The sequence below is a fragment of the Sinohyriopsis cumingii genome, chromosome 4 (assembly GCF_028554795.1).
Source record: "Sinohyriopsis cumingii isolate HCF-2022 chromosome 4, ASM2855479v2, whole genome shotgun sequence".
Taxonomy (NCBI): domain Eukaryota; kingdom Metazoa; phylum Mollusca; class Bivalvia; order Unionida; family Unionidae; genus Sinohyriopsis; species Sinohyriopsis cumingii.
In genome coordinates this window covers 135,133,307-135,155,784 of record NC_142964.1, presented here as the reverse complement: position 1 = coordinate 135,155,784, position 22,478 = coordinate 135,133,307, and the positions used below count along the sequence as shown (strand labels likewise).

Genomic DNA, 22,478 nt, shown 5'->3' with positions numbered 1-22,478 from the left:
TGGAAATCACAGTTTCATTCACAACGTTGTCAGCCTTGTTTAAAGTAGATAGTATTTGAAGAAAAAATGTTTGTGATTTGAAAAAAAATTGTTTGATGTTATAGTGTTGGATTATTGTTAAAAATGTTAGAAATGTTGTTGTTTAGTGTTAAGTGATTTTTGAATAAAAAATGTTGTGTTTTGAAAAATGCTTTTGTCTTTTGTTTAGCTATAAGAATGTTGAATTGATGCTCTTTCATTTCTTACTATCCCTCTCATGACAATCACTGAACGTTGCGACTCGAAAACCGTGTGGGGATGTTTTCCTTCACGTCCGCGCTTTCACTTTAAGAACCGGGGTTGTTTCCAGTCTAACCATCCATTGTCGACTCATCCTCCTACGAAGATGTGCTCCAAACTAGCTAAGCTCAACGAAGCCTACGTGAATTTGCATAGGGTCAGACACAGTCTGATACCGAAGCCAGAAGAAATAGAGAATGTGAGAATGTTAAAAATCACTGAAGACCTGATAGAAGAGCTCTTCAGAGAAGAAGTGAACAGGGAGAAAGAAGAATGGACAGAGAAGTACAGACTTCAAAAACAGCAACAACAACAACAACAACAACAACAACAACAGCAGCAGCAACCTGAACCTGACAGAGGCTTTGTCGATTGTCGTATCGACACCAAAGAATTCTTCTTCTCTTTCCGAAGAAGCAGACCTATTGCCAGAAAGTCTATCCTCAGAGGACATCGCATTCTTAGAAACTGAAAAAAGAATGCCATAGCAAACAAAAAAACAGCCCTTTTCAGGGCTACCCCAATACTCTAGAAAAGAAGTAACGATCGATTTGCCAATGTGTGTGTAGGTAGAGTAGTGTGAAAATAAACACTAACTCTTTCTTAATAGTGGAAGTGTATGAGTTGGAGTGTTTGTAAGAGCTGAGGTATGTTGGTGCAGATAGTAGATTAAAATGATAACTTTTCTTAGTGTTAGAGGTGTATATTTGGAGTTAGATTGAATTGATTTGGGTATGTGGATAGTCTATTGAAGTGATTTATAAAAAAATTTTAAAATAGTGATGGGTAGCATAAAAAGTAAGTGAGTGTTTCTTTTAGGTCAGCGCGTTGTTGTTTTTTTGGGCATGATCTAGGTAAGATGAATTTTATGCTATTAGGGGGATGTTTTCCTTCACGTCCGCGCTTTCAGTATAAATTGAAACTCGTTCGGCAGTCCAGCTACCCTTGTTGATTGATCAACACAGCCAGAAGAATGAACACGAGACTTGAGAAACTGTTGGAGCTTCATGTGCATCTGGAATATGCCAGGCGCATATTAAATGAACTGGCCGCGGAAGCCATTGTAGAGGAGGGAAGGGTAAGAGAGGAGGAAAGAAGAAAGAAAGAAGAGGAGGAGAGAAGATATAAAGAAGAAGAAGAAAGAAGATATAAAGAGGAAAGAAGAAACAAAGAAGAGGAGGAGGAAAAGGAGAGAAGAAATTTCAAAATCCCAGAGAGCGAAAATTGGGATTCTGAAGCGACATATCCTGCCTCTGCTCTCAGCCCCCAAAAGGTAAAAAGTAACTGGGGGATAAGATGTGTATGTGGCGCCAGGCCTGGAAGGTGCCACCATTAACCAGGTGTCCATGAAGTTCCAAACAAAAACAGCCCTTTTCAGGGCTACCCAATACTCTAGAAAAGAAATAACTATTAATTTGCCAATGTGTGTAGGTAGAGTAGTGTGTATATAAACACTAACTCTTATTTTAGATAGTGTGAGGGTATGAGTTTGTGTGTTTGTGTGTTTGTGTTTGTAAGAGCTCAGGTATGTTAGTGTGAATAGTAGATTATGGGTTTCTTAGCGTATGTGAAGAGTATAGTTAGGGTTTTATTATATGAAATGAGAAAGTAGGGGGATGTTTTCCTTCACGTTCGCGCGATGTTGGGTCATCATCTAGGTAAGATCCATTTTATGTTTTAGGGGGATGTTTTCCTTCACGTTCGCGCTTTTCGTATAAGAAGCCACAGTGCTCGTTGTTCAAACCATTCTGCAAAGAATACAAAGAAGATGGCTTCTAACCAAATGGACAAAATGGAAAAATTGCAAAACGTCCTCGACAATTTAGGAATGATAGAGCAAATGTTGGTTAACCTAAACGAGGATCACTATTCATATAGTCCCCATCGAGTGAAGATGGAGATAAACAATTTACGAAAAATGAAGGTAATCATCAGTGATCTGTTGAAAGAAATAAAGGAGGAGAAGGAGGATGAAGAGGAAAAGATAAGAATAAGAACATGGAACGAAAAAATTGAAAAAGAAGAGGAAAATGAGAAGAGGAAGAAAGAAGAGGAGGAGGAGGAAGAGAAGAAAGAAGAGAAGGAGAAAAAAAAGAAGAGAAAGAGTGTTGGAGATAAAATAAGAAGTTGGTGGAGGAAAAGAAGAAATTAGAAGAAGAAAACCCAAAGGCCCTTTTCAGGGCCAGCCATATTTCTCGAAAAGAGATAGCCTTTGAATTGCCTACCCCTTTTTTAAAAAAATTTTTTTATTTTTTTTTATTTTTTAAAAAAAATCCTATATTCAATTTCCCTTGACGCTAGATTGACCCACGATTTATTCCCATGTTAAATTCCCCTTGTACGTAGAGTGACCCACGATTTATTCCCATGTTAAATTCCCCTTGTACGTAGAGTGACCCACGATTTTTCGCCATGTTAAATTTCCATTGTACGTAGAGTGACCCAGGGGTGTTTTGAGTGGAATTTCCATTGTACGTAGGGTGCCCCACTTCACTACTACTGTACAATATTTCCCTTAGTCCTCTCATCTTACACTATACTCAGCCTATCATCAGATAACGGCTATTAAATTTCTTCGGTCAAGCATTAATTCACATCGAATTACTCATACGTTCTTGTATGATAAAACAACGTCGTAATAAAAGGACAGTATCAATTACTTCTCACACATACATCAATAAATTGCGTCACATCAGTACATATTCCTAATCCAACTATACTAACAAAATATATATGGTCTGATGTATCCAGACATCCATATTAACTAATCTTACACACTTCAACCATTTTCCAAATTCACAAATCAAGCATCTGTAAATTCCAACATATCACATGAATAAATGCTCTAGTTTACTACGAAGTAACCTATTAGCGAAACACAAATTAATTCTGACCACAAGCTAACAATCTACATAATTCTCTACTTACAAGTACAATGTCGTAATAGTCTGCAAAAATCGAGCAAATAACTTACTGACCTTTACGAAGCTTTGTCTTTCCTTGGAGTCCTCTAAGTTTTACCGCCAAATTACGAGTGGCTCTCTCAGAGTAACCCTTATTTCTCAGCAATCTGTCAAGGCGAAATTAAATTTTCGCTTGCTAGTTAGAAGTCATAATTCTGATTGAAAATGGTATCACATCCTCAGTCTCAATTCCGATTGGATGTCTCTCTGACACGACTCGATTTAACTTCCTAATTATATTTACATGGAATTGAGTCCAGGACGTTGGTTGTTTCCATGGACATTATATTGTTGATGAATTTAATGGGAAAATGACCCACACCCTGGTTATATTATTGTGTCTTATGTTTTTTATATAACATTGTTTACATCAAAATTAGTCATTCCTATTTTAACAGCAATCTTTGTGCAAACAGTTTTGGTTATGTTCAGTTATAATTTGAGAAATTATTTATTTAAATTATCCATTGAAATTAGAATTTGCTCATGGTCTTTTGGATTAAAACTATATTGGGATTATTGTGAATTCATTCATAGACATTCTGGATTATATCCATTTGATACAGCATGACTGTAGGTACGTCAGCACATTTAAGACCACTAGTGACTTTGTTTAAGACGATAGGTTCGTAACACCGTAATTCTTGAAACGACCGCTCCGGTGGGCTAGGTTGTTAGAGCGTCCGCCTCGGATGCGGGAGGTCACGGATTTTTTAAACTCAGGATGAGTCATACCAAAGATTTAAAAAATGATGCTTGCATTGTGAAAGCTACGTTTAAAATCCAAATCACACACACACATACACACACACACACTTCGTGAATCCACACCGCTTATCCTCCTTCAGCACTTAACAAGTACTTCTACCTATTACTAACTGCTAGCTACCTATGTCACATTAACCCTCAGCTGGTGCTACCGATAGCCAAAGATGATTAACAGTAATAGTGCACCTACGTAGCTCAACCTTTATAACTGAAATAACACGCTACTGCTAAATGCATACAGGGAAGGTCAGTATTATCAATCTATGATTTCTCTACGCGATGATAGTAAGGATAAAGCACGATCTGGCTACTTATATAAGCGATGACCTTCCACTGTGCAAAGTAACGGGACGCGAAACTGGGGACTGCATAGAAGAACTCGACTATACATTAGGGTAACCCAATTAATCACTGTCGAGGACAACATAAACATATGCACTCGGAATACACTTAAGCGTTACGGTTGTATTGGATGCCTTGGTTATCTGAACTTGTAAAACTTGCTTAAGATAAATTGAAAGATAAACGATTGGCGTGAAGTTTTCGTTGATTGGCTTATTGCTCTACATCCCTGGTTTGGTTGGACTCGGCGAACTTCAAGTATGTTTCGCCCAAAAGGCGCTCTTTAACTCCTCTAACATTAATTCAGACAGGCGTATCCAGATTCAACGTTTAAATTCTGAATTGTAAACTTATTCTCACCTAATGAAACGAAGCAGGATCTTCAAATCATAATCTGCCATCGTTAGTACACGATTTATCTATTTTACAACAGTAAATATCAACAGACAATATTATTTTGGGCTTTTTCTTTAGATAGATAGATAGATAGATAGATAGATAGATAGATAGATAGATAGATAGATGAGTGGATGGATGGATGGATAGATAGATAGATAGATAGAAATACAGACAAACATACAAACAGACAGATATATAGATAGATATGCATATTTATCTTGTATTGTTTGTTGACCTTTTTCGATTATTATGTGTGTGTGTGTGTGTGTTTCTACTTTAAATTAATGTGATTAGTACCATTTATTTTGTAAACATAGTTAATATTTCTCTATGATTATAAATGAACTAAACAGATCATTATTAACTATTAGTTCATCTTGAGTTAAAGATACAGTCTTGATTCTGACTTTAGAAAGTTCCAGAAAAGAACTTTTCTATTAAGTTGACAGAGTAGTTCCAGAAAATGGTAATTTAGACCTATGTTAAGGGTTTATAAACTTGTTTATTTGAGTATTTTTCATTCCTGCCTTGACATCTGAATCAGAATCAGTCTTATTTTCGTGTTCAATTTTTAATTAGCGTGGATTTATTTACTAAAATTATTGTTAACTAGAATTACAAAGTACTCAATAATATTCTTGGACAAAAATATTCATCTGGAATTATAATGAATTCTGTCAAACGCATTTTGGATTATATTATGGGGACATCAAATGACTGTTTAAACATCAACACATTCCTGATCATTGACACATTAGCACATTCAAGACTTCCATGCAATTTCAGTTGTAAATTAGAAAGCCCGACGTGTCCGTTCTATACACAAATTTTACTATAATCAATGCAAGATCACTGATCTCACAATCTGCAAAATATATATCAACCGCACATCTGCATGGTTTCTCTTTGTTAGGTTTTCGTACCGCCCGCAGTTCACACCGTAGAAATACAACTAACCCTTAACACAGGGAACTATTTTAACTACGCCACCTTAGGCCAGTAAAGCTATGGTTTCCTGGCACATTTCTCCAGTACAACTGCATCACATTGCCACCATGGCGACATAAAGGGTACCTGCCGAGTCCCTTCTTATTGATTCCATTGTGTAATTTACCGGTTTCCTACCGTAAATAGTGCCACTGCAGTCATACCACCAATGTACACCACTAGATTTTAATAGGGACTTTGTTATGACAGGGTTACTCATTCGGTTTTGACCTGAATTCACTACTAGTGAACCATGGCATCATTGAAACTCACTAACACTTTACTCCGTGACGTTTGCTCCAAGTAATTGGCTAATTATTTCGGGCAAAGGAATATTTATATTGCACCGAATTCCAATAATCAGGCAAGTAATCACAAAAATCTAAGAATTTCTTAAAACCGGGCGATATAACCAAATGCGCATGCTCCAAATTTATTACAATACATTCAACAGTTACCTTGGCATATGGTTAATATTTTTATGTTCTCCACATCCATATATTTCGATTTGACACTTTGGGTGGGGGAGGTGTATTAAGAGATATGGCATATTTTCTATTTCAAGTAATTCCCTTTCCGAATGTCTCTTGTAAGATAGATACACGCACTAAAACTAATTTACTGTCCAACACGGCCTAATTATGTTGCAATACCATATGAATGACAACGCAACCTTTGTGTCCTGTATCCAAACCAATCGATCAGCACATTAGTTAGGTATTCATTCATACTGCTTATCGATTTGAGTTGCTAGGGTTACCCATCTTCGTGAACCGGTAGTAGGCGTCCCCCGGCCAATGCAATCGCAGATTTTCCGTATTGATCCATGAGAACCATCACGTACGTAGAATTTTATCAGTGACCAGAAGTGGAACGATTCGTACGCCCAAATTGGGCAGTTCATTCCGTAAACAGGAGAAGAAACGTTGGCAGAAGATAACCTGAGATAGCAGAGATATCGCATCTAATAGAAGACGCAAGATCAAGGAGAAAACAAGCGATCTTATTTTGTCAGGTAAGTACATTTTGTGTCCAGGAAATTCCGAACCTGTTTCAAGTTTCTTCTTTTGTCTTACAGTTACTTTGTATGCTAGAGCCTGTTAACCTTGATTCTTATCTATTACATTAAAAATGATAATATCACGGTTACTGTACGTAATTGCTGGAATAGGACTTATGCTCATACCTCTCAAAGGAAGGGCTAAGTAGACGTCATTGAGTACCAATTCAATGGCAGCAAATAGTCAATGAACGCAAACCAGTCATGTAGTACGATTCTATTATAATTAGGTATCGTGACTCATTTTCACTGGAAACAAACGTGCATACCTTTCCAAAATAACACTCACGAGAAATGCAGAGTGGACAAAAAAAGGGCCACTACATATCAAATAATTGCTTCGCAGAAGATAATTTACAATTTCTTGACCATTAAGAGACCCGAGGACTCAATATGGAATGGTATCAATGACATACAGTTTTTCTAGTGCCGTTACATGAATCTATGAATTCCCGATATTGCACAACAAACCACCCCACGAATACACTAATTTAAGAAAATATTATGTGTAGAAAATGTGTAAATACTATCTATGAATAAAAATCCCGCGATTTGGAAGGTTCGCATAAACTTAGAAACTACACCAGAAGCGCAAATTAACTAATGAAACTTCCCTATGCATGCACGACCAGATTTTGGTCTTTCCCATTCATCTAATCGGTAAAAAAAATTGTTTTGGGGTAAAAAATATGGGACGACAGTTTCTTTGTCCCCTTAGAATGTTGAAAGACAGAAAAATACCTACCATATTCTTAGAACCCACTGCGCGTAATCCTGTATTAGGTAATTTATGTATCATTTCTTTATACACATAAATAACAACCGGTTACAGTCACCAATTAATACCTCACACATCATTTATTTGCACACAGAAATAACAATCTATTACGAGCACCAATTGATACCTCACACATCATTTATTCGTACACAGAAATACCATCCTATTACGATCACCAATTGGCAGCGACCTGTTACTCCTACCAATTGAATGCTGACACAGTGGTCTAACTTAAATCCCGGAGCCAAATGTGGCCCGCGGTTTTTTTTTATATGTATGTATGTATGTATGTATGTATGTGTGTGTGTGTGTGTGTGTGTGTGTGCGCGCGCGCGCGCGCGCGCGCGTGCATGTGTGTGAATTTCCACGAACGTTTACATTGCCCCCTGGTGTTCAAGATGTTGGACCGCCTTGGCTTAGGGGTGATATATCCGGAACATTCCAGTTCAAATCCAAAGTATTGGTAATTAAGTTTTTATATATAATATTCCCGTTTTAACTGTTTAAATGTAAACAGCTGGATTTACGACGAGTACATTTAGGCATTTTGAAAAATCATGATATGATAACGAGAGTAAACACCTTTATATGACTAAACCAAAGGAGCTGAGAATATGTAAAGCAATATACGTATGTGTGTGTTTGTGTCCATCTTTATGTGCATATGTGTATGTATTATATATATATATATATATATATATATATATATATATATATATATATATATATATATATATATATATATATATATATATATATATATATATATATAAAGGATACAAATCATATGGCGAAAAACAATCCTTTCATGTGCACTGGATCGAGCAAGGGATCACGTTTATCAGTGATTGATTTAGATAAATATAATAAACTGACAACGAACAGTGCGAAACTAGTATCTAGCTCTCCTGAGCGCTTTCGACTCTTTAATGAGTTTTTTTTTTTCCCTGTAGAAACAGACATTTCTTTTTCCTGTAGAAACAGCCACGTAAAGTTTCGCAAACGTAACCGTTTTTTTCTGTTTTATTTGTTTGTCCGGTCTATGTTTTGTATTTGCCTTTGAAAACGACTCATTAAAGAGTAGAAAGCACTCAGGCTATCTAGATACTAGTTTGTGTGTGTGTGTAGATGCCTAAATATATGTAAGCATATATGTTTGCATTATTTCGAAGCTTTTGTACTAGAATTTAAACATGGTTATACTGATTTGTCGAGAAATACCAGTAAAAAGTTGAATATTATTAGAAATATACATCTGGTTGTAATGAATAATTATAAATTTGTGCTTGACCATGTCTCTAATGGCGACTCATCTTTCTTTATCCCTTTATAACATTGTACTTCACTCAAATATCATTTAAATTTTCTGTATAGGTGTCACGTGATGCATGTAATATATTATGCTTCTTTTTTGTCACGGGAATGGCTATTCTAAGTTGGAAGTATTTGTGCCTGACCCTTTTACTTTCATAACATATGCAAAAAATATGTTTGAAACCAAACCACTTACCACCATCATATACTGTAGTACCATAGATTAAAAATACGAATATAAATCCCATAACTGTCGTAACTTGTTACCTTCCAAATCAATATCTTCGTCTTATTGCCCCGTGACATTGTTACGACTCTATGGTCTCAAACTAAGTAGCAGAAAAAGAAAAACCAACAAGTTTTAAAAAAGTTTACAAATAATTTATGTATCAAAGTTATAAATGAAATTATGAGAGGAACTTACAGTGTTATGAAGTGAATTCAAACTAATGGTCTATATAAGTTCTAAATGAATGAAAATTTCCTAATAAATTTCAAAACCGGAAATGTACTTGTCCTCCAAGAACAGTAATGTCATCAAGATGGCGTTGTTCAGAATTCATTCGAATACGTTATAACAGTTCCAGAGTAATAGTACAGTCAAAAAAATGAGCACTTTCTATTTCCACTAAAGAAAGGTTTTTCCTCTCGAATAATAAATAAGTACAATATAAAACACGTCTGCAGACTTCCAACAGGAACATAATAAGAGTGAATGACTCCGAAATCGGAATGAAAATGATTGCTTAGTTCTCTCTTTATATGCAATGTCGATTGTGACTGTATTTCGCAATGGAGCCCACGTGACATAATACACTACTAATTTTGCATCGAATTGGTCTACTCATGTGAGGGATGAAAGGTATTTCTTCCAAATTATTTTCCCTTTGTATTTTAGGTCAGCACGGTTTGTTTGGATAATTCTTCGTATCGCTTTCGCTATTATATCTTTGTCGTAGACCCACACGGGTTGTTGTTGTTGTGATAGCATTCTGCATCTCAGGGCATATTCTCCAAACTCCTGACTCAAGGCGTGTGTGTGTGTGTGTGTAAACGTTCCTGGTTTGATTTAATATCCATTTGATCAAAATACTGTTTTACGGATGAATATTTAACTGCAGAGTTATGACAACCCTATAGATGGCGCAGATTTTTAATTGCTGACCTATATGTTTACGTCGTCGGTTAAGTTAGTTTGTGATATAATAATAATAATTAATAATAATAATAATAATAATGAGGACTTTGTATAGCGCCTAATCTTTAGAAGCTCTAAGCGCTTTACAACATTAGTCAACACATATAAGGAACATTCTGCATCTCAGGGCATATTCTCCAAACTCCTGACTCAAGGCGTGTGTGTGTGTGTGTGTGTGTGTGTGTGTGTGTAAAAGTTCCTGGTTTGATTTAATATCCATTTGATCAAAATACTGTTTTACGGATGAATATTTAACTGCAGAGTTATGACAACCCTATAGATGGCGCTGATTTTTAATTGCTGACCTATATGTTTACGTCGTCGGTTAAGTTAGTTTGTGATATAATAATAATAATAATAATAATAATAATGAGGACTTTGTATAGCGCCTAATCTTTAGAAGCTCTAAGCGCTTTACAACATTAGTCAACACATATAAGATAAAAAAACATATATAATAATATGATTACAAAAAACAAACACCATGAAATTAGAAAAACATTAAAAAATAAAAAACATGCTGAGAATATTTCAGGTAGGAAATATTATTAGGTCTTTAAGTTTGTTCTTGCAGTCGAAATAAGTGAGTTTTGAGAGCCCTCTTGAATGTGATCACTGTGTCTTTGTTTCTAAGTTAAGTGAGCAATTCATTCCACGTTGCTGGGCCCTGGTATGCAAAAGAACGCTGTCCATATGACTTTGTTTTCATAGTGGGAATAATGAGTTTACGATTGTCAGAAGAGGAGCGTAAGTATCTTGCTGGTGTGTAAACATGAGTGAGATCAGATAGGTATGTTGGACTAGAGTCCGACAGTGAAACGTAGCACAGAAAACAAGTTTTGTGTTTGATTCTGGATCGAATGGATAGCCAGTGTAGGGTACAAAGCAGCGGCGAGGTGTGCTCTGATCGTGGTACTCTACGTATGATCCGAGCAGCTGTGTTTTAAACTTTTTGAAGTTTCTGGAGTAGATAGTGAGATGAACCAGACAGAACTGAGTTACAATAGTCCAGTCTTGAAAGTACTAATGAACGCAAGTGTTTTAGTGGCATCAATTGAAAGATATTTGCGAATTGAGCTGATGCGTCTCAGCTCTAGATATGCAGCCTTGCATATGTTCATGACATGTTGGTGTAATGTATGAGTACTGTCCAGAGTAACACCTAGGTTTCGTACTGATTGTGTGAATTTCATGTTGGTGTTGCTGATATTTATTGTTTGAGGTAAAGGATGTGAATGAGAAAGTCTTTGTGTTGTGATCAAAATGGCCTCAGTTTTATCATCATTCATCTGCAGCTTGATACATGTCATCCATGATTTCACATCAGAAATGCGTCTCTCTACACCTTGGATGGTAGCATCAACTTCAGTTGGGTGGCTAGATTTGTATATTTGGGTGTCATCAGCGTACAATTGGATGATTATCTAAGACATTTGAGAGCGACTGAGTGTACAGAATGAAGAGAACAGGTCCAAGAACAGACCTCTGTGGAACACCACAACATAGATCAACTGGGCTGGAGTGTATTCCATTTGCAGATACAGTTTGTGTCCTGTTGACCAAGTATGACTTGAACCACAGTAAGGCTTCATCATGAATGCCAAATACATGCTGGAGACGGTGAAGTAATATATCATGGTCTATTGTGTCAAATGCTGCAGACAAATCAAGGAGGGCGAGGGCTGTAATCTTTCCGCTATCCAACGCAGAGAGAATGTCATTAACTACTTTTAGAAGAGTAGTTCCAGTACTGTGGCAAGGGCGATATGCAGATTGTAAATTGCTAAAAGGACTGTTTGAATTTAGATGAGATACAAGCTGGGATAGAACAACCTTTTCTAAGATTTGTATATGAATGGGAGGTTAGAAACTGTGCGGTAGTTCTTTTAATCGTCATGGTCTAGTGTTGGTTTCTTCAGCAGAGGCTTTGCAGTGGCAGTTTTGAAAAATTATGGAAATTCCCCGGATGAGAAGAGGTATTAATAACATCGGTTAGTGAAGGCAATACTGGATCTAAGCACTCAAGCAGCAGTGGTGATGGAATTGGATCACGTTCACATGACTTTGGTGCACTCTTCGTCAGGATTGTACGTACGAAATCCATAGAGAAAGGTTCAAATGCTGCTAATGGTTGCCGCTCAAATTCTGTATCCCAACTGTATGGTGACGAGTCAATTGAAATTGTGGTGTCAAGCTTATCTCCAATGGTTTGTACTTTGTCACGGAAGAACTTTGCAAACATGTCCGGAACGACGCCTGAAGAGAAGGTAGTTGGAAGTGGTGTAGATTTGTTCCTTGACATTAGCTTGTTAGTAATCTCGAAGAGCTCTTTGCAGCTGGAACTTTCCATGATCTTAGTAATGTAGTGGGCTGATTTCGCTGCATGGACTATATTTGTGACATTCTTCTTAGCGGCTTCATAGATTTGCTTATGAATAGTGAGTTTGGTGGAAAGCCAGAGCCTCTGAGCTTGACGGCGGTCTCTTTTAGCAGTGCGAAGCTGGTTCCTAACACTGCTATACCATGGAGAACACTTTTGAATTGATACTCTGCACTTGGTAGCTGGGGCATGTTTGTCAAGCAATGAACGCAGACAGTTATCGAGTTATTCTGCGGTAGGAGGTAAGCAAGTTGTTAGATTAGCTTGGATGTCGTGCATTAGTTTGGTTTTATTTATCATACGGAGGTTTCTCTTAGTACCAGAAAAAGGTGGAGGGTTAGGGACTGATACGTCAAGATGGCATATAATGCAGAGGTGATCTGATGCAAGGCCATGGGATACCAGGAAGGACCGTAGAATGTTATCATCAGGTCTATGAAGAATCCAGTCTAAAATGTGACCATGTTTATGGGTGGGTTGGTTAACTGACTGTTTGAGGTTGAAAACATGAATGGAATCTATGAGTTTTGATGTATTTGAGTTTCCGGGACAGTCAAAGTGAAAGTTGAAATCTCCAAAAATAATCAGGTTGCCACCTATCGAATTTCCATAGTCCAGGAGGTTCGGAAAATGCTCCAAAAAGAAAGGGTCAGCCAGCTTGTTTTGTCTACTAGGAGGAGGGCGGTATAGGCAGAAAAAATGGACTGACCTTTGCTCCAGTGTGAGTGTGGTTTGGCATAGTTCAAACGATGTGTGGTCGAAATTGAATGTTGTGGTGTAGTTAAGACGTTTTATCATGGAGTCCTCCGTGAGAATTACGGGAGAAAGACTTGATGGAGTAACCAGTGGGTGTTAGATCCGCACACTTAGGTTCATCGCCTGATGTTTTTAGCCATGTTTCTGTCAGGAAAAATATGTCAACATTTTGGTCGTTGATGAAATTAACTACTTCTGTGCGCTTTTCCGATGGTCCTACTGACTGGGCATTGAATAATGCAATGCGCAGAGGTATTTCTTGGATAGTTTACACAAAGGTTGACGAATTAATAGGGATTTGAATTAGGTATCTAAATTAACGGTCGAATTTTTATAAATGGTTATGCCGAAATAAGGGAGATAACTGGGATTCTTCTTCCTGTTCTATGCCGGCCAGCTTTGAAACAACGTTTCTTTTTTCGCTTCTGTTTACATGTAGGTAATGATGAATGTAGTCCCAGTTTGTTTAGTCTAGAGCACAATGTAGTGTGGATCATTTAAAGCAATTAATGAGGGTCCATCATAGCATAAACGGGTTGACTGGCGAGTATCACGTGATGGCGGTTTGTTCAAAAACAGTGGTGCAAGACAGCTGAGAAAAAGTCTAATTGTTCTCGTTTCCAAACAAGGAAATGAAGAAACACATACGAATTTAACAGCAAATACATAATGAACACAATAACGAAGATGAAAACAGGCAACAAGCACAAATATCATGAAAATGGCACTAAAAAACGGAACAGCTGCTTCAAGCCGGTGAAGCGATAGCGGCCATCTTGTCTTCAGTATTTACAGGTAAATATCATATAGGATCTGTCAAGCAGTTATACATTTGTATGTTATTATTTCTTCTTTGTATAGAGAACGCTCTATAGATATTATGTTCTGACAGAGTGACAGGAGTATGTTGAAGTTGTCTGCATTCGCAACAAGTACAATTGACCAATCTGTTTAAAATCTGACTTCTACTTTCTACTGTCATATTTGAAGATCTGATAGCAACCACTCAGGAGTCATGTCCTGGTGACCAATATTATTATTATAATCGCTAATTTTATCAGACAGTCAGATGAAGTTTTACATCTTTTTTGGGAGATTGAACAGTATATCTGTAGAGTAAGAATGTGTACCGAACGATTTGATTCACTTTCAGATTTCTGAAAGCTGTATTTCCACTGCATAATTGAAAGATTACCAGAACGTGACCGCTAAGCAGTCACTTTCAGATCTTCACACATGACAATGAAGATTTAATTTTAATCAGATTGCACACGGGAGAGAATGTTGTACCTTTCATGTACTGTGGCTGAAATTTCTTTAGATATTGTAATTGTGCAAATTGAACATGATCTAAGTATACAACTAACCAAAATGGCTGTTCCAACGTATTGAAAAAAAAAATGAATTAGTCTAAACTACGCTATCTTCAGCAGCTATTAAAAAAAGGGAAAACGACTCTTGCCAGACTAGAAAATAGTAATTTCTCAAACAGCAATGAATACATTAGAAAAAATATAAAAATTAAAGAAGAAATATTATCGTTTTTTATTTATTTTTACAAGTTACCAAACTCTAACCCAAATTATACCCATCAATCATTCACCAAAATAAAGAGAATTAATATTCCGTTTAATAATACATATGATATGCAAGGTCTTTTCTAAATGATGATGATAGCCAGTGAGGAAAACTTTGAAAGTTCCTTTTCTTGAAACAACTTAACCCTATGCAAAATACAATAACGTAGAACGCCACCATAATCGTGTTATACGGCTCTAGAGAATGGAATCGGTTGATTCCCTTAGCCCTTGGGTTTCAAATAAGTATTGCACTCTTGCTCCTCAGTTTTTCGTACATTTATCCTTTTTTACTTTATATATATATATATATATATATATATATATATATATATATATATATATATATATATATATATATATACTATTTTGGTATGTGCGACTGGTCGGTTTGTACACGTTTGTGTAATATTTGTCTTTTGAGATTCGCCGCTATTAGTACAATGCCTCTCAAAAAAGTAACAGAGAGCAAGGCTCCAAAATGGCTCCCTTGCTGCTTCCAAGGCTGCCACCAAGTATCATCATCAATCTCTTGACCTAGTGTGGTCGTAGAATCGCTGTGCTGCCGAACATCTGGCCATTTTCCTCCATTTGTCTCGATCATGTGCCAATGCCCGTGTCTCCGCAAAACTTTTCCTGGTCCACTCTGTGATGTTGTCAGTCCACTTTTTTCTCTGTCTACCTCTCCTTCTGCCACCCTGTACACTGTTGTGGATAGACTATTGGCTCTTTTTGACATGGTCATACCATTTCAGCTTTCTTTTTTTGACGGTGGTGAGGAGGTCTTCATTATTGGCCTACTTTGCGCCTGATAGTGTTACGCACTTCTTCATTTGTGATATGGTCCATGTAAGAGATGCAGAGGATGGTTCTGTAGCATTTCATTTCAAGTGCCTGGATTCTTCGTTGTAATTCTGCTGTCAGTGTCCAGGCATCAGATGAATACAAAAAGATTGAGATGACTAATGCTCGCAATAGTCTGAGTTTAGTTTTCATACAGATATTCTTGTCTGTCCAGATGGGTCTTAGCTTTGACATAACTGCCGTTGTTTGTGCTGCTTTTGACCAAATTTCTGCTCTTAATCTTCGGTGATTATGAAACAAAGATATTTGAACTGGCTCACTGTTTCCAGTTCCTGTCCTCTGACTTTAATCTTGGCTGAGATTTGTTTGCCACTATTTGTCATCAGTTTTGTCTTCTCAGCGCTTAACTCAATGTCAAAGCTGGAAGATGTTTCATCTAGGTTCATAACTAAGGTGGCAAGCTCGTCTTCACTGCCTGCCAGCCCATCAATGTCGTCTGCAAAGCGGAGGTTGTGATGTTACGCCCTCCAATGCTGACTGTCCCACTGTGGTTTTCCAGGGCTTCGCTCATGATGCGCTCTAAGTAGATGTTGAAAAGCGTGGGTGACAGGAGACAGCCATGACGTACTCCGACTGTTGTCTGGAACCAGTCCCCCACAGAACCTTGGCAATTATTGCACTGGTAGCCTTGGCGTACAGCTGCTTAATGGTATTGACTCATGCTGTACTTCTTCATTGTGGCCCACAATGCCTCATGCCACACTCTGTCAAAGGCCTTTTTGAAATCTATGAGCACATGATACATGTCTTGTTGATGCTGCGAGTACTTTTCGTACAGAACCCTGAGGTTGAATATTTGTTCTGTTGCGCTTCTTCCACTCCATAACCCGGCCTATTCTTCTGCTTGTGGTTTCAGTATACTTTACGATAAATAATATTATTTCAAATCTAATTTGCCGAGCGGTCCCTTACCTAATGACAAACATGGGAATGTCACATCCGAGTCAAATATGTCTGAGTTGTGAATTTGCCTATTGTTCAGTTATATAATTTTCCTGTACTATGCGTACTTTATTTTCCAAAAAAATTTACCCAATCAGTTTGGCTTAAAGTAGCCATAAAATTGTGTGATCTCCATTAGGGTCGCGGTTTTATTAGTTATTCAGCAGCTTGCCAATCAGTAACTTTTCAGGGTCAGAGATTTCGCCTAAAATGGCTTTCGGGGGTCCGAATGAAAGCCTTACAATTTATTCTGACAATCTCAATGGGATACTGGATCTCTTCACCCCTGGTTCCAACTGGATCTTCTTTGGTCGTCGGTCGTACATCTGGGCTGTATTTTCTTGGGTCAGCTCCATTCCTCGGTCTTCACGGTGTCATTCTCCGGTATTTCCAAGGAGTAATTCCTACCCGTGTGGCCATCAGAATTCACGCTAGCCCTTCCATGCAGCTTTCTTCGGTCGGCCCGTCGACCCGCACCCCTGGTCTGGCCTCCATTTGTATTTTCAATGTGGCTCTCCCCAGTTCAGGCTGGTGGTTTTCCAACCGATATAATTGACAGGAAAGTGCTAGCTTCATTGTTTTAGGTGGGTTGGTAAGCTGTCTGATGACTGCTATGCTATACACTGCATACAAATAGTCCTTGTAGGGCTGGTGCCTTTTACTCCATTGTATTTACTGGAAGTCATTGGCTGCACGTCGGAGCACGTTCTTTCTGATTCTAGCTGCCACCCTTTGTACTGTTTTACCTCTTCGAAGACAGCACTGATGTTAACCCACCGACGTCTAAGTCCAGAATGAATATATGCATATTTAAAAAAAATACTGTGTGTATGTATGTATATATATATATATATATATATATATATATATATATATATATATATATATATAGAGAGAGAGAGAGAGAGAGAGAGAGAGAGAGAGAGAGAGAGAGAGTATTTTTTTTAAATATGTCTCTAGTATGAACTAACTATGTAACACCTGTCAATGCTGTTTAACACAAGTGTAGTCTTTGTTATGGGGACTTATACACTAGTTCGAACCATCCTGGGGTTCGATGCAACAAGATGTTACAGCGTATATAGAAAACAAGGACACACAGACTTTAAATATATGGACTATGTCGAAAATTATTAACACATGAAATGAAATAAATGAATGCTTTATTGTTTATCCATCCGGGATACTCTGTGCACATTTAGCATTAAGAATTTCATGTAAAGATTTGACGATAAGGTCCCTGTGTCTCTCATAGCAACCAAGTTATTGTCAAGTTAGATAATGAACTTCCGGAAGACGTCACACACTCCAGAATAACTATCATCATTCAAATCTCTTTGTTAACATTGATTAGCTGCTTACAATATCACTAAGGATACTATAGTATGGTTTCGATGTCTTTGACGTAAGGAAATCACATTAATTGTTTCCTAGCACATGCTATACCTCATTTTACTACAGCAATATTTCGGAAGACGAGATATTAAAACACACGATATTTTTGCGATGATCGCACCACCGTTGTTTATATTTGTCATATGAATCATTAGTTTTCAGATATATCTTTTGAATTGAAGAGGCTTACACATTTGGAAGAGTTAATTGTGGAGTTAACTTCCTATAAGATGTATCCATGGGGATAAGTAGGGCGTGTGTGATTAATCGTCAGTATATGACAGTATGTCATATCGAAAACACGATTTCTCACTTGCATTAAAAAAAATACAATTAACCAAATCTATATTATTCGAGTGTGATGCTGATCATAAAGGGGTGTAAATAAATCTCTCTGGAACGACTGAAACTTATTTTTTGATGTACTAATTTTCGCCAAACGAGGAAAGAAGACATGTCGTTCACGGTATTACCAGTATAACGGTTTAACGTGATATTTATTTCTAGTGGTAGGGAATGACAGAACTATTCACTGTACAGGTACTTCGGTAGTTTCTCTCAGTATGGAGTGTACGGAAATTCAACCGGTTATCTTGCTACGAATTTAGGAATATTAAAATTATGTCATAACTTTTCGTGGCAAAAGAAACCCAAAATGTTTTTGTGGAAAAAATCTTTTAAATGAACTAGTTTGTATTTGTCACAAATTATGTTCCGATATTACCAATATAATTATATTTATGAACCTTTAATCACATATTTGACACGTATCAAACATGAGAACATTCCGGCCAAAAGGGATTTTGGTAAAGATATACGGACCAAATAAACCTTTTTTTAAAAAAATTAGATTAACAAAGAACAAAGGCAATGTTTTCGGTGGTGTACTAGCGTATGACAATGTTTTATGTAAATGTGTTCCTTTGTAAAAACTCAATCATCCTTAGATTTTCAGTAGCGCAACTGTTTTCTTTCTGAAGATTGCGTAAGGTTCCTTGTCCACTAAATATTTTCTCGTTTGTTGGGTCAGTGTGTTTTGTTGAATGACTCTTTTTAAGCGTCTTGACCCGGGTGTTAGCGTCCTCCTCAAAGTTTACCTGCTTATTATATCAATAGTGTACCTACTAAGTTGTAGGCATGAGTGCAAACACTTCCTATCTTTATCAATTAGTTTTGTAATGTCAGCATGATGCCTTTTACATGGTGTCATCTATAATGTGAACTTAATCGTCCTACCTTTATTGATGACAACTTCTAGAACAATTAGCATTGCATATTGAAAATCAATCTGCCAAAAGGTACTGACCATTTAATGGGGGAGGGCTGCCACTTATGTTTCTAACAGATATATTTTCTTTTTTCTTACCTCAAGATAATTTTTTAAAAAATAATAGAATGAACATGTAATATGGTAATGGAATGGATATAGAACATTGTAATAGAATGGAAATGTAACATTGTAATATAATGTATGTATAACATGGTAATTTAATAGATGTATAATATGGTAAAAGAATGGATGTATAATATGGTAACTGAATGGAAATTTAATATGGTAATAGAATGGAAATGTAATATGGTAATAGAATGGGTGTATAATATGGTAATAGAATGAAAATATAATATGGTAATTGAATGGAAATGTAATATGGTAATAGAATGGGTATATAATATGGTACTAGTTTGCTTTAAATTAGAGGAAGATATTTTCACAGCTATCTGAGATCTGGAACTGTAAAAAAGAAGCCCGGGCCTTTGCCCCAGACAATTATAAATTATATATCGCTGATCAATATTTTAAATGAATAGCAAATACAAACTGCCTTAAGAAGCAGTTTGTGTCATTTTTAAGTATAGATCAGGGGTGCACGTGTTCTGTCCGGCCCTCAGGGCAAATTAAAACAACACAGAAAATAGGCCAGTGGACAGTAATTAAATTAAAGAAATTAGTGTTTGCGGCCCTAGAGTGGTCTTAGAAAATATCTGGCCCTTGGCCGAAAAAGGTTGTATACCTCTAATACAGATGATACAGTTGCAAACTTATCCCCAATCATATTTCGCACTGATGAAGCATCTAAGTATATGAATATCAGACAAGAAAATATTTATGACTTTATAATCTGTTTATCTCTTAACAAAGAAGTAGGTCCCGATCTCATTAGTCATCAGGTTACTTAGAGGAAACTTTGTTAGGTCCCGCTCTCATTAATCATCGGGTTACTTAGAGTAATCTTTTTATGTCCCTATCTCATTAGTCATCGGGTTACTTAGAGGAAACTTTGTTAGGTCCCGCTCTCATTAATCATCGGGTTACTTAGAGGAATCTTTTTAGGTCCCGATCTCATTCGTCATCGGGTTACTTAGAGGAAACTTTGTTAGGTCCCGCTCTCATTAGTCATCGGGTTACTTAGAGGAATCTTTTTAGGTCCCGCTCTCATTAGTCATCGGGTTACTTAGAAAAACATTTTAGGTCTAGATCTCATTGGTCATCGAGTTACTTAGAGAAACGTTTTTAAGGTCCTAGTCTCATTGGTCATCGGGTTACTGAGAGGAATTTTTTTTAGGTCCCGGTCTCATTCGTCATCTGGTTTCCCGATCTTACTAGTCATCAGGTTACTTAGAGGAATCTTTCTAGGTCCCGATCTCATTAGTCATCGGGTTACTTAGAGGAACCTTTTTAGGTCCCGATCTCATTGGTCATCGGGTTAGAGGAACTTTTTTAGGTCCCGATCTCATTAGTCCATTGGTACTTATTGGAATTTCAGCTTCTGTTGCAAAACTCGTGCACGCATAGTTAATACACCTTTGAACGAAATTGAAATTTTCAACGATTTAGAATTCGGATGGTGTCAAACCAGTCATTGAAAATAAATTATGCAGTCAAATTATGGCTCTATTCACAACTGAGTCATGTGGGAAAATGTTTGAAAAAATTCTTATGTTCGTTCTTGTTTCAATTCCTTTTATACACGAAAATAACGCATCTGCTTTCATTTGGAATTAAATGTAACAAGTTCACTATAGACAAACTGACTGAATTTATGCTCAAATTGTTCAGTCATTTGAAATTTAATAACTTAAACGTGCATCATTTTGTGCGATATTTCTAATGTTTCTGATTGTGCACATAGGATTCTTGCTTAAACGTCGAGAATACGGTGTCAGTTGAAATATGTTACACTGATTTGCTGATTACCTTTCTTTTGCAAATTCTGCAGTGTGATACGAAACATTCCAGCATGTGCTCCTAAACAATTCTTTATTAGATCATTATTTTATTACGTCCTGTGTTGTCCGTCGGTCTGTTTCATATTTCTATCCCACTTAACTAATTTGATATTTCCACCATCTACCGTCACCATACTTTGTAATCTGTCTGCAATCGTAAAACGGAAAACTACATTATATAGCTGGTTTAAACGGCCAAGGATCAACGTCACAGTGACTGACACAAGGGAAACGGTTTCCACAAATTATTCTGGCTTATATACCAGACACCACTTTGTGTAAATGGGTTGCCTTTGAGAGAAGAAACTTAGATGTTGGATTTTTTGATCGAACGGTCAAAATAAAGGTCACCGTGACGTGAAAAGAACATATGGTTTCTGAACGATATCATGAGTTTTTCCAAACCTGTAACCAATCGTTGATGATGGAGGATACATCTATGTTTGGGAGTCAATAGGTCATCAGAGTTCAAGGTTACTGGAAGCGAAAGCAAGGCAAATGGTTTACACAAAACACCATCATTTCTGTACCACAGACCAAAAGCCAGTGTCATTGTATCAGATTATTAACAAAGAGACCGACGTATATTGTAAGGTACTTTTCTACTTATTTATATTAATGATATTAGAATCGATTATTTGCCGACTAGAGTTCTGTGACATATACATCTCCAGATATTTACGTCTTATTTAAAAACTCATGAATATGTGAACCAAACCAACGTCCAACACTGAAGCTGTTTTATACAAAATAGTTAAAGAACTGATTCTCCTCTGTACATATAGACAAAAAAAATAATCAAAATTACAATGAACATTTTAAAACAATTTGTTAAATAAACAGCATATATATATATATATATATATATATATATATATATATATATATATATATATATATATATATATGAGAGAGAGAGAGAGAGAGAGAGAGAGAGAGAGAGAGAGAGACAGAGAGACACAGACAGAGACAGAGAGACACAGACAGACAGACACAGTCAAAGACAGACATACAGAGATAAAACATTAAACTCTTTTTTACAGTTGCATGAACACGCTTTTGAAGAAGTTATTACCACCGATAATAGGTCATCCGTCAGACATGGATACTGAAGAAGTTGCTAACTGATTATTCCATTTCCATATAGCTGGTTCACAAATGAATGCCTAATAACACACGGGTCATTTCCCATGGTTACACAATTAGTGGCGTACACAGAGAAAATGGCGCCTTGGGCGACGATTATGG

General features: G+C 36.9%; 1 protein-coding gene across 1 annotated transcript in view; it reads left to right on the top strand.

The window, feature by feature from the left end:
- Positions 1–6,592: 6,592 nt before the first annotated feature.
- The window catches only part of LOC149802134 (putative peptidylglycine alpha-hydroxylating monooxygenase 1), a 71,556-nt gene continuing 55,670 nt past the window's right edge, over positions 6,593–22,478 (top strand). The window contains exon 1 of the mRNA XM_089956538.1: positions 6,593–6,753. The gene's annotated coding sequence lies outside the window, so the exon portion shown is untranslated. The remainder of the gene's footprint in view (positions 6,754–22,478) is intronic.